This window comes from Tribolium castaneum, chromosome 1 (assembly GCF_031307605.1).
Source record: "Tribolium castaneum strain GA2 chromosome 1, icTriCast1.1, whole genome shotgun sequence".
Classification (NCBI taxonomy): domain Eukaryota; kingdom Metazoa; phylum Arthropoda; class Insecta; order Coleoptera; family Tenebrionidae; genus Tribolium; species Tribolium castaneum.
This window is the reverse complement of record NC_087394.1, coordinates 15,262,519-15,275,382: the sequence shown is the minus strand read 5'-3', so window position 1 is coordinate 15,275,382 and position 12,864 is coordinate 15,262,519. Positions and strand designations below refer to the sequence as shown.

Sequence of the window (12,864 nt, the reverse complement as noted above, 5' to 3'; positions counted from 1 at the left end):
TTATGGTAATTTTCATTTGGATTATTATTGTAGTTGAGCATTGGGCATTAGAAGAGCAATAGCACGAGCGTGAAGTAGAAGCACGTGCGCGTGTGGTCATTTAAAAGTTTAAAGAGCGGGCTCTGCACGTTCGGGGTGCTAATTACAGTTGCCGCGCTATTCTGTCAACAACCACAGCACACCTGATTATTACTTAATCAAACAGAAGCTCTTCACGAGGACTTAGGTATTTAACTCTGAACTTTAAATAATTAGATCCTGTCCATAGCCAAACAGTTTTCTTCTTATGGCAGTAGGTTAGTTTAGAGACTTCATTTATGGAATGCAGTTGCAACTGCTTTTTCATAGCTAAATCGGTGTCTTTCAAATGATTTTCTTATGCTGCCGTGTTAATTAATATAAATTGCAATAAATGTTTTAGAAAAGAGTGAATGAGGATGTCATTCCGGATGTTCCCTTTTTACACTTATTTCCTCGTGCTCTATTTTTGACTCAAACATAACCGTGCATTACAGGAGCTTTTCCATACTCATTATGGAGAATTTCTAGAAAAAAGTCTAAATAAAACTTCTGCACCTACGTATTATCCGTTTTTCTAATATTACATAAAAGTTATTTGTTAAAATACTTACATGGTGGGATCAATAAGCACGTTTTAATGGGCCAACAGTTTCCTTCAGTTGTGTGTTTAAAAACAATAATCTTGGTCATCAAAGTACCAAATTGCTAATTAAAATCGATTTACGAATTTTGTTTTTAAAATAGTTGTTGTGAACTTTTATTTCATTAATCAAATTTTCCCAAAAGTGTCTTAACAAAAACATGAAACGTTATTTTATCACCTTGATTTCAAGTGTGCATTAACCCTTGAGACTGTGTAAGTTACAAACTGTGTGAACAATTTCGAAAAGAATGGACTGATACTGATGATGAAGAAATACCTGAAATTATTCGAGTAGAATAATACTTTTTTCGCCTGGACTTTTATTATGCTCAAGTGATTCCCGTTAGCAATTGAATTTAGTCAAATTTTGTAAAACATTCAGTTTCTGAGGCCAAAAATCTCCAAATTTCTCAAAAATACCTTAAAAAGCTCAACTTTTCCTTATATATCTTGTTTTTTACCCTTTTTTCCAATTTTCTTCTATTAGTTGAGTTTTTGTTTATTCTAAGTCTCTAACGAAAATCCAAATTAACACATTCGATGCATTTTTTACGAAATGCGCAGGTTGGAATATTCATAAAGGCGGCAATGTACAATGTGTTTAAAAATGGTTGTTCATCAAGTCGCCTATGGAACTCAAATTGAATGTGCCGCTTCGTTCAAATGACTATTGTAATTGTTAGTATTGTCATCTCTATCAAATCTTTGAATTAGCTTTTTACTCACATTTTTGAATTTTTTGGCGAAGTTGTTTCAAGTGTTGGGTTTGTCTTTTTTTATTTGTGTTTTATATTTCCGTAATTTTTGTTGTTGCATAATCTTTCGTTTTTAGATTTGAAGCACTTTTACATTATCATGACGGATCTGTCACTTTGACGGCCTTCACAATTTAAATTAAGCGCCACATTACGTTTAAACTTCATATGTGACTTGATGAACAACCATTTTTGAACACATTGTATAATTATTGTGTACAGAAAATTTGGCGCTTGTTCCTTAGATTATTATGATATGTGTGTATTAAAACTATTAAACAACACCAAAATACAGGGTTATTCACTTAAAAGACTGACCAAGTAAAAGTTGTATCACACGATTCGTTTTATAAAGCAAAATTATTACGTAGCAAAAAAATTACAAAAGTGATGGATTTTTGGATTTTCATTAAATTTGGTTTTACTTTCTGCACCAGTGTAGGTGATAGAGATTTATCCCTCTTTAATGTTCTAAAAATTGATGACTGACTGATCCTACTTTGTCTTGCTACGGAATGTTGGCTGTTACGAAAATTTTTTGTAACTACTACAGTAACCTGCTACTTTAAGTTCTTTGCATGTAGTAATTCTATTTTTCACTCATTTGAAAACTGACCAATTTTCTCACAATTTTTTTCAAATATTTTATTATCACCTTTTTGATGAGAATAACAATCATGTCATAACTTCGTTGCTGTGCTAACATTTTCTCGACATTCTCTACAAATTAATATCATGCATATCTAAATGTCAAATATGACAAATATGTACAGCGTTGGACAAAAGTATCGAACCAAGCATTTTGTGCCTTACGAAAAAACTAATTCGTACAGTCACGATAAAAAAAATGACACTTCTACTAACCGGGCCGGATAACAAAGTCCGACTAAAATTTTTTTGGGTCATAAATTTCAACAAACAGGTTTGTTTACAAACTGTCCATCTAGTTGACACAATATCGAGCTAATTTATAAACTAGCCAAATGCACACAACCGTATCATATCGAAAAGACTTGTGGCTGCGGCTTTAGAAGTGTCATTCTTTTTGATCCTGACTGTACGTGATTAACTACTTTAAAAATGTGATCATTTTTCAAGAATATTTTTTCGAAATTATTTTGGTTTTCGAGTTATTACAAAAATTGTGTTTTTCGAATGGCACTCTACTTTGGCGATTTTTTTGGTAAAAGATTATGCTCTAAAAACAACTTCTACTTTAATAAATTTAATTTTAAACTATTCATTTTTTTTAAATAAATTATTAAAATTGCATTCCGAGCTCATTACGTAGGTTTTTCGAACTTTGTATTGAGTTCGGACTGCAATTGTAATAATTTATTTAAAAAATAAACATTAGTTCAAAAACAACATTGTTGACTTAGAAGTAATTTTTAGGGCATAATCCTTTAGCAAAAAAATCGCCATAGTAGAGTGCTATTTGAAAAAAAAGTTTTTGAATAACTCGAAAACTAAAAGGAATTTCGAAAAAATATATTCTTGATAAATTATCACATTATTGATTATGTAGGTACTTATTAGTTTTTTCGTAAGGTATTTTATTCTTGAAAAAATGATCACATTTTTAAAGTACTTCATGATGTACTAATTGTTTTTTTTTTGTAAGGTACATAGTTTAGGCACAAAACACTTGGTTCCATACTTTTGCCTAGCGCTGTATACAGCGTGTTAGGGAATAGTGACCACATTTTGCTTTATAAACGCACTCTGAAATTCTTGGGAGGCCATCCCCTAACACCCTGTATACTTTATAGATTTGAGATTTGATTTTTAAACATAAAATCAGAAAGTATGCGTAGTAAAGTGTATTTTTTGTTGAATTTGTGAATAACCCTGTAGATGTATATAGAATACTGGTACTTTATTTTTGATTTATTTGATTGTTATGAATAATTTATTGGTGTTATTAATAATAAGCAGCAGACGTATGTTTTTGTTTACATATTAATTTGTTAATCGTTTTTGCTTAATGCTAATTTCTGCCATTGCAAATAATTCATGTGGGTCAAAAAACGATGTTCTGTTACAATATTAATTGATGTCAAATGCACTTTACTCTTAAATATTCATTTCTTGTTTCCAAGTCTAATTTATCTAGTTCATTTATAAAAGTTTGTACCTATGTGGATATTAGATTTTATTGGAGTTTTGAATATTTTTTCATTTAAAATCACACTTCTTATTTGTTACTAATTTTTTTCAGAAAAGTTTTTAGGTTCATTAGATGACTCTTGAGCTCAGTTGTGCATTTGTCGTTATTACTGTTTAACCTCAAGTAGTCTTGCAAGTTTTTAAGCTAAAGTTTTTATCACAATGTAATTTTTTTAATGTAGAACATTTTAAGAAAAATTCGAAAGACATGACTATTTCAAGTCTGAAAATACAGCATCAGAGATGTTTGAAAGGTTTCAGCTTCACTCGAAGGTGTTTGATTCTCTAAGATCCACAGTTGTACAAGGTTTATGTTATTGGAAAAGTTTCCAACTTTGTTAAGAATTGACGTTTTATAAAATTGTAAAAGTTCTGTTAACTTGAAGTTACATTTCATTGTTACCCCACTTAGTAAATCTTTCATTAACTAACTAAACAGTATTTTTATTCAGAAAAATTTTACATATTATTATTACCTAGTGTTTGTAGCGGAAATTGATAAAATTCTGTATAACAAAAGGACATTAAAATCATATCAAACAATGGAGCAAAGCTCTGTTTACCAGTGCACAACGATACAAATACGATAATATTAAAAGTGCTAGGTCAAAGCCTGATTTTACAAAATTTTGCTAAAGAAAGAGACCCAAACCTTTATAAATAAAAATAAGCAAGAAATTATATAGAAATGGTAGAAAATAATTATTTTTTTACAAAAGCTGTATACTAATTTAATCACTTAAAATTATCTTCAAATGAGCTACAGTAGCTACAAACTTATGTTTTTCTGGACGTAATTTTTAGTACTGAAGATTTTGGTCTATACTTTTACGTATTGGTCGATTCTGCTTAATTTGTGAAATAAGTTTTTTTTTGACCTAAACACGTTTTATTAATTAAAAATATATTACACAAAAACTAACGATCCTAGAAAAGTGGGACTTTTAACATTTTAAAGGAGAAAATTCATGCTTAAATTTATAATTCTGTACCAACAGTTTAGTGTGTTGTATTGTATATTGGAAAATCATTTTAGGTGATGCAGGAGATTAAAATTTACGGCTTTTGTAAAAAAGATAAGTTCTTTAACAGTTAAAGACCAGTAATGGACTTCTTTAAATCGTTGGGACTTGGGTTGGGCAAGAATGGATTAATCACATAAATATCAATTGATTAATCGATTAATAAAATATTAAATAACCTATATCGCATATTATTTTGTTTTGTTGCCAGTTTTAATCAGGTGTGAAAAGTAGATAAATATTTTGCAAGTAATTGTGTTTTTTAACTGTCGATGAAACGATTACAATGTTGATTAATCGATTACTCAATTAGCTGAGTAATCGGTTAATCAGAATAATCGATAATCGAAATATCTAATTGATTATTTTTTGTACTCGATTAATCGATTATTCAAAATCATAATCGTCCAGTCCTAGTTGGGACACTCTGTAGCTACAACATTATCCTGTTTCTTGTGGGGCCAAGTTAACTCAAACCATTCAAGTAAACATTTGTATTCATGTGTTCTATTTTCCAATCTCATCTCGACGAAAAATTGAAATTCCTGCGTAAATTGCAGAATTTTATTATTTCTCTTGCTCATGGCAAAGCAAAGCAACTGTTATCTTCGAACGCTTTTATTTCCAGAAATATTTTCTGCAATAATATAATGAACTTTTTGTAAACAATTTTGTGACCATCAGGCTAGATTAAAAGCTGATATCAAAATTGGCTAATTATGAGTTCAGAGCATTGTAGAGAATCACTTCATTAGTCCAAATGTGAAAAAAGGTGGTTCTTCTAAAATTACCTTCGTTTGAAAGTGCATTTCAGCTGTGTTTTCTTGAAATTCAGGCTAAAATTTGTAATTTTTCTTAAAACTGAAACGGCCAATACCAAAATTTTATTCTCCAAAATAATGCTAATTTTTCGAAAAATTGTTTCACTCACATCATTATTTTCCTCAATCATCTACACCATAAATTACAATGAGCACTGAAACTTTCAACCTACATTTAAATCAAAGAGTGATCTTCAAACCAATCTATCTTTAAGGCGAAGCCCCGAATATTATTTTTTTATATAAGTACAGGCTGGTTCACGTGTAATAGTAAGCCTAAAAATTTTTTGAAGCTACCAACATTAGATTTCATAAATAGCGTGGATAGGTAGGGTGGTGTAATTCGTATTTTTGTTACAGTACATTAAAAAAATAATTTCAAACAGGTTGATTTTATTTTTGTAAGTAATCATCGTGGATAGTAAAATACTTGATTGTAATAAATAAATAAATTTATTAACAAAGTTTATTAAAGTCAAACCTTGTTGAGTTTGTAATTGAATTTAGTGCGACTTATGTACTAAAATATTTAGCAGTGACTTTTGGTTCTTATTTACGGAGAATGTTTGAAAAAATGCTTCGTAGACTGCACGTTTATATTAGCTATTACAAAACTATAAAAACGCCAAGGACGCATTTTACCGAATTATTATTTTAAAAATTATTAAATTGTAAAATCTATCATTGAAAATATAAATTACATTAGCTACAATTTTGTTGAAGTGCATGAATAATTTATAGCAGCTAATTTTGAGAGAAAATGCGTTGTTAGCGTTTTTATAGTTTTGAAACAGCTAATACACGTATTATATCAAAACAAATGGGCAGTGAGTGAACGGTGGGAAAAGATGGTCTCTAATTAAAACAAATAAAAGAATAGTAGGCACAGCAATGAAACGGAAATTGTTGCAGTTATTGATGAAATTGATGGATAGGATGGAGTTCTGTGTATTCTTGGCTCTCTAGAAGTTTTGATATTGACGCTTTTTGATTATTTCTTGTGGGGAGTGCTTATAAGAAATGGTTTTATAGTGCTCCTATTGTTGATCGGAAACATATAGAAAACCGAATTGTCGGAGAATATGGCGCCTAGAACACTTGCTAGTGCAAGACGGTTATTCTTTAGAAGAACTGATGTATGTGATGAAAACTGTGGTCAGCTCTGTGAATACCTTTTAAATTAAGTTAAATCAGTTTATTTACGTTTGCCTTAAAAAAATTATGTCAATATAACTAATACAAATTTGTCAAAAATGAAAATACGATCACTATGTTTAATGAATTGATACCAAATATTTTAATATCCACGTTATCTTTGAAAGGTAATGTTGGTTGCTTTAAAAAACAATTCAAGCTCTTTATTACTTGTGGCCCTGTATCTGGACTACTGAACTAATTCTTTGCAATGATTTAAACTAGGAATTGGCCAATTTTGAGACACCCTGTAGTTATAACATGGGATCGAAAATATACTGAATTAGAGCAGCTGTATCTGCGGAACTTTAGTTACATTTTAGCCGGTTATGTACGGCTGCACTTTTAAAGTTATGTTGTCTTATGTTGGTTTTACACACATATGATATAGCTAAAGTTATATCGGGTGTGTCAAAAGTCGCAGATAAGCTTTTAAGAACAGCTAGTACATTATTTTCGATAAAAAAAAATCACCAAAACCTTTCATTGGGCTGAAATCAAAAACAAAAAATGGCAACGCCATACAGGTACACAGGTACAAATATTAAAATAATTTTAATATTTAAAAAAATATAACCATGGTAACATTACTAAATGTCGCCAAATGTTGCTGCACTTTTAAAATGGCGTTTTTAACTCATTTTAAAAACCAAAGGAAATGCAGTTCTTTTTGCAAAATTAGATAATAAATCAAATAAACATTCAAATAAATCATTAAAAACAAAGTTAACAGGTCTACTTTTCCTACAATTAAAGTGTGCATCTTTTGCAACTTTTACGAGCTGCTGTATCTTAAGTAAGAAGCAATGATTTTTTTATTATTTCTTTAGCAGCCAGTAAGGCCACTATTATCCACTCTCAAAAGCGTATCCGCGACTTTTGACCCACCCGATACACTTCACTTTTAGGGCTCTAATTGGCTATATTTTCGATCTCATGTTATTATAACCAAGCAAAAGCAACTAGTAAGCGTTTAGTTCAAATCTACAGCGTTTCTCATTGAAGGAAAACTATGGAGAGTAGATCGCTTAAAAAACGAAAAAAATAACGTGATTTTGCATCTTAATTTTTTTTCGACTGGATTCATACAAAAAAACTGAACTTTAAGTGCTTGAGTTTTAAAAACATTACATAATTTAAATACAAAAAAGTAACACCATTATCACATGATTTACTGATTTTAAGGCTTATTTTTACTGAGTTTTTCCGAACTAATTATTTGTCTTATTGAAATAAACCTTAATTCTTACCATGTTTAACAAAACTTTACAAAATAAACTGACGTTTTAGCTCAAAAATGTCTCTAATAGTTCAAACTCAAAATTATATGATTTCCGGTATATTTAGTGATTTTTCGGCTTATATTTTTGTGAAATGGTGGGAATAATTACTGTTTTTAAATGAAAATGTGCTAAAACACTCTTAGATGGGAAAGTAATGCCATTTGTGACGAAATCTGTAATTTTTCAGTCCAATTTTAGAATTTTTGGGGATTTAGGCTAGTTTGGCAAAATGGCAAGAATTACACCATTTTTAATCTAACATTAAAAACAGTTTGTACGTTTTCAGTACAAGCCCACTTTATAGAAAATTTTCAAATAAAAAAACTGTTAGTTATTTGCAAAAATTAAAGAGATTGTTGTTTTTTCTCCGCTCCACGTTGCAATAGAGGCATCAAAACCGCCGAAAGCTCTCCGCCTGCTGAAAAAGCTCGTCAGAACAGCAAGGATAATGCGTTCGCGAGTCGTCTTTTTCAGCGCTCTGAAGTCTGCAGCAGCAGCAGATAGTATTAGCAGGGTCCTGCAAGAGGTCGTCGACCGGCACATGTCATTCTAACTGTCCGCGAATCTACACCGTCGCTTCTTGGAATCGAACCCCACACCTCGTACCGGCACATTCTTCGCATTCATGTCGCTGCCGCGTCATTGGGTCACACAAATAATGAAACTTACACATATTACGTGCATATGTTTTCTATTTTAACGTTATCATTATCATAGTCTGACGGCCCATATCCGCCGCCAAGTCCAGCTTTCATATCGCAGGTGGATCTGCTTATGGGTCGGGTTCAAAAGCCGCAGCCGCCGCCGCCACCGCCAGAAATTCCTCAATGAATACGACAATTGCATATTAGTGTGGGAACTGCTCTATAATTAGTTTAGTTTTTGCTTGGTGCGGCATGAGTTCCGGTTAGCTGCGGTATTGGCTGAATTTTTTAGGCCTGAAATTAATGTTCATTAAGTACATCACTCGGTTTTTGTTACGGGATATCGTTGCATAAACGTGTTTTTTATGATAAACCGAATCATTTTAAACCAATTAACACTAATTATACGAGAGAAATATTAATTTCACGTAATACCGACTTATGTACTGTCTGTAATCACTTCAATTAGGAAATTATCATACACTGATGTGCATAAGACGGAAATTACTACTATTTTTAACGCAAGTGCTGCATTTCAACGCACTTATTAAAAAATCACACTTCAAACTATCCCTACCTGATACGCACTGTGGGTTAAATTATTAGACAATAGCAGAACTTATTTATACTTAATAGCTGTTTCAAAATTATAAAAACGCCAACGTCGCATTTTTTCTCAAAATTAGCTGTTATAAATTATTCATGCATTTCAACAAAAATTATTAATTTAATTCATACTTTCAATGAGAGATCTAATTATTAATAACTATTTTAGAATTTTATCAGTTTAATTTCGTGAAATGCGACGTTGGCGTTTTTATAGTTTTGAAACAGCTAATACTAGTAACAATATTTATGACAAAGAATTGAGATTATTTCAACTTAAATGTTTCTAAAAAGCAATTTTCATTCCTTACTAGATCATTCAAATCACTCGATTTCTTCAAAAATTGGTTCAGGTATTTCTGTTGAAAATTATTTAATATAACATTACATAATTGGGTGTACTACATATTTGGAACGAAACGGAGCTTCATATTTATTAAACAGGTGTTTCTTTATCTATTGTTTTCCAACTAACTTATACAGGGAGTCTCAAGGAGTTGGGAAAAATCATTATTCATCATTAGAATGTTAAACTATTTAAATAAATTTGCTCAAAATATAACATAAACTCCCTGCATTATATAAAATTATTTTGAAGTAAATACAGGGTGATTCAGAAATGGGCTACAATACAACCTTTTTTTTTCAATGAAACACCTTCATTTTTGCATTTCTAAATGTAGTTTTCAATACTTTCAAGGTAAACTTTTATTGGTCGATTTTACTTAGTTTTTGAAATTAAAGTACACTATTTTAACAAATTCATTACACCAAAACTATCAGGAATAGTAAAAAATTGAATTAAGTCAATTGAAAATAGGAAAGTAAGAGTTTATTGCTTTAGCCAGTAACCCTTTTTTCCATAAAAATATAATTTGGATGAGTTTTTAATTCCTAACAGAACAACCAATCTCAAATAAGGAGAAAAACAAAAACGTATTAGTAAAAGTTGAGGTCAAATTTATCAGCATAAAAAGTTACGTCTGATAATGCAGTAAAGTATAGGGGGTTTCATTTTATAAGCAGAACATAGGTTAGTATTGTAACTCTTTTTTAAAACATCCTGTACACTTGAAAATAATTTTAGATGATGCATAATTTTGTATTATTATGTGTTTGTTTTTTAAATATTTTAACATTTAATTTACTTCACCAACTCACTGGGATCCTCTGGATAAACCATTAGTAGAAAATACAACATTAGTGATCGGTTTATAGAAAGCTCAATTAAAGTTAATTGCGCTGTTAAAAGTTAACACCGCCAATGGACCAGTCAAGTTGGTTCAATTTGGTCATGTGATCAGTTAATCACGCATTTAATTGCGGGTTAAATTAATGACGCTTTTATAAACCAACCCTTATTGTTACCCAAATATGTAATGAAATTAACTGCTGTGCTGTGTACTGATGATAGTTTCAAAATTTCTACTTCCAGTGTAAACCCGAATTAGACTTTTATATTTATATTTATTGTTTTACATCAAAAAGTATAAACAAAATTTCCCAACTAACCCAAGCAGTTTTTGTTAGCTTTGTAGTCATTATTGTATGGTTACAATTATTTCTTTTAATTAAATTAATTATGTTGATTAATTTTATTTTTTATCTTGTAATTTATATTTTGCACCCAATATGCTTAAGATTTCAGCTTCTTAATATATATTTAACTGAAAATCAACGACAAAGAATAAGATCGAAAAACCAGATATGGTTTTGAAACTCGTTCAAACTGAATTGAGCTTTTTACTTTATTGCAAGTAAAATTCAAATTTCGGCGATTTCAAAAATTATTTTGTTTGAACATATCGGGTTTTGAACCTAGATTTTCTTAATTGTGTTTACAAAATTACAAAGGTAAATCTTTTCACTTCATTGCATCAAAATCAAAGTCTCTATTAAACAATGTAATGACAAATTTCTTCACCTGCTATTAACAAATTTTCTCTAAAACAATTTTTGTTTTAGATACAGAAAGAACATTACCAAAATTTTTATAAATTCGTTTCTTCAACAACTCAAAAGATTTCTAACATTATTGTTTCTTGGAATTAAAAACTTATATTGATGATTTTAGTTTTTATTATTTTAATTATTTTACTACTTTATATGTTTTTTAATTTTACTTTTGAACTTTAGGTCTTAGTTCTTGGAGCGATAGCATTTTTGTATATTATTCTTTGTGACTTTAATATTTCTAATAAGCGGCGTTGACACAATGATGTCAAATTTCCAAAAAAAAAAATCTCATAAAAAATAGTCTTAAATAGGACCTGTTCACACAAAATGAATTATTTTATTTAAAAAAGGATGTATTAATAGACGTCATTTATACACTATTTTTTATTAAGTAAGTGTTTTCGAGATTTTGAAGTTTTCATGATATTAATTAATTACAATTTATTACTTTTTCACAATGGCGATTTTTTTTTGTTATAATTCGCATGTCTCATTATTCAATGGTAACTATGTTTTCGTAGCAAACGTATGTTTTACGTGAAATTAAAAATGTATGGAGTTGACGTTATTCTTTTCTGACAGTCTTTCTGGAAAAGTGAATGAAAAGCGTTAAAAAATTTTAAAATGTCTACCTCGAGGACAAATAAAGGAAGAAGGTATTTTACAAGCTCTCTCATTTCTATCGATGCGATAAAAAAGATGAAATTGGTTTCGATTTGTAACTAATTTTAAATTTTGTCGAAACGAAAAAATATTGTAATAAACTCATTTGTTAATGGTAGATTAATAAACTTAACTTTTGAAGGCACTCACTCGCCATCGCTCATTCGTGCTTTAAACAGTTCCGTTTAGTAAGTAACTATTTCCACTTGCTCTTATATAATTTGTCTGAAGGACAATATTATTTTTCAATGTCTATTTTTTAACTAATTAAATAATATTTTATATTATTTACGTCATGCTTCAGATTATTTTTAGATGATCAAATGAAGATGAAGCAACTAAATTATTTATCTTTGTTTAAGCTTTACGTTAGCTACTTCGTTAAAGATGAGTAATAAATATCTCTCAAGAAAAAACTTAGTTCCACCAATTTTGGTTACATTTAGTAGCAATCTAATCTTATTAATATTCTTACATTACCTGTAATAGTAATAGTTAAAATAATAGAGATATTCCTTTTTACGCTCAAATACGTGACCAATTTGCTACTTTAAATCAGCAATAGAAATTGCTCACCAATTGTTCAAATTCTTAAAAATGTTGAGGTGTTCGTTGTTGCTTTAAAGGAGACAAACAATACGTTTATGTAAATATACCACTGCAACATCCTGTTGCATATTTTCACACACTATTCTTGGACGAGACATATTCATATTACCGAAGTCACTATTATAACAAGGTGTGTACGGTAGTTTTAAAATGTTCCTAGAATTTACGGTAAAATGAATAGACCTATTCAGGCATTGAACTTACCTAATTCTGGATTGGACGAAAAAAATTAGACATTATTGACGTACAGTGTTTTTCTTAAAAGTAATGCAAATTGTGTACGTAATAAAAAATTAAAAAAAATGTTTTTTTAGAAAAGAGCTTTTATTTAAAAGATGCATCAAAAAGTAAAAAATTATGTTTTTCTATCATAGGACAATATTTTTGCTTACAAATTAGGATTTTAAAATTTATAAAAGCTTTGGAAACTGTTCAATTTAAGAAAGTAATTCTGTAATCGTATTGTTATGACTTATGA

At 29.8% G+C, this 12,864-nt stretch overlaps 1 protein-coding gene and 1 non-coding gene across 4 annotated transcripts in view; both read left to right on the top strand.

Moving 5' to 3' along the window:
* The window catches only part of Zip48C (Zinc/iron regulated transporter-related protein 48C), a 58,382-nt gene that overhangs the window by 29,430 nt on the left and 16,088 nt on the right, over window positions 1–12,864 (top strand). The window lies entirely within an intron of this gene.
* Window positions 6,870–7,007, top strand: Mir3890 (microRNA mir-3890). Its single transcript, NR_038747.1, has one exon. It is a non-coding gene; the product is annotated as a microRNA mir-3890 (primary transcript).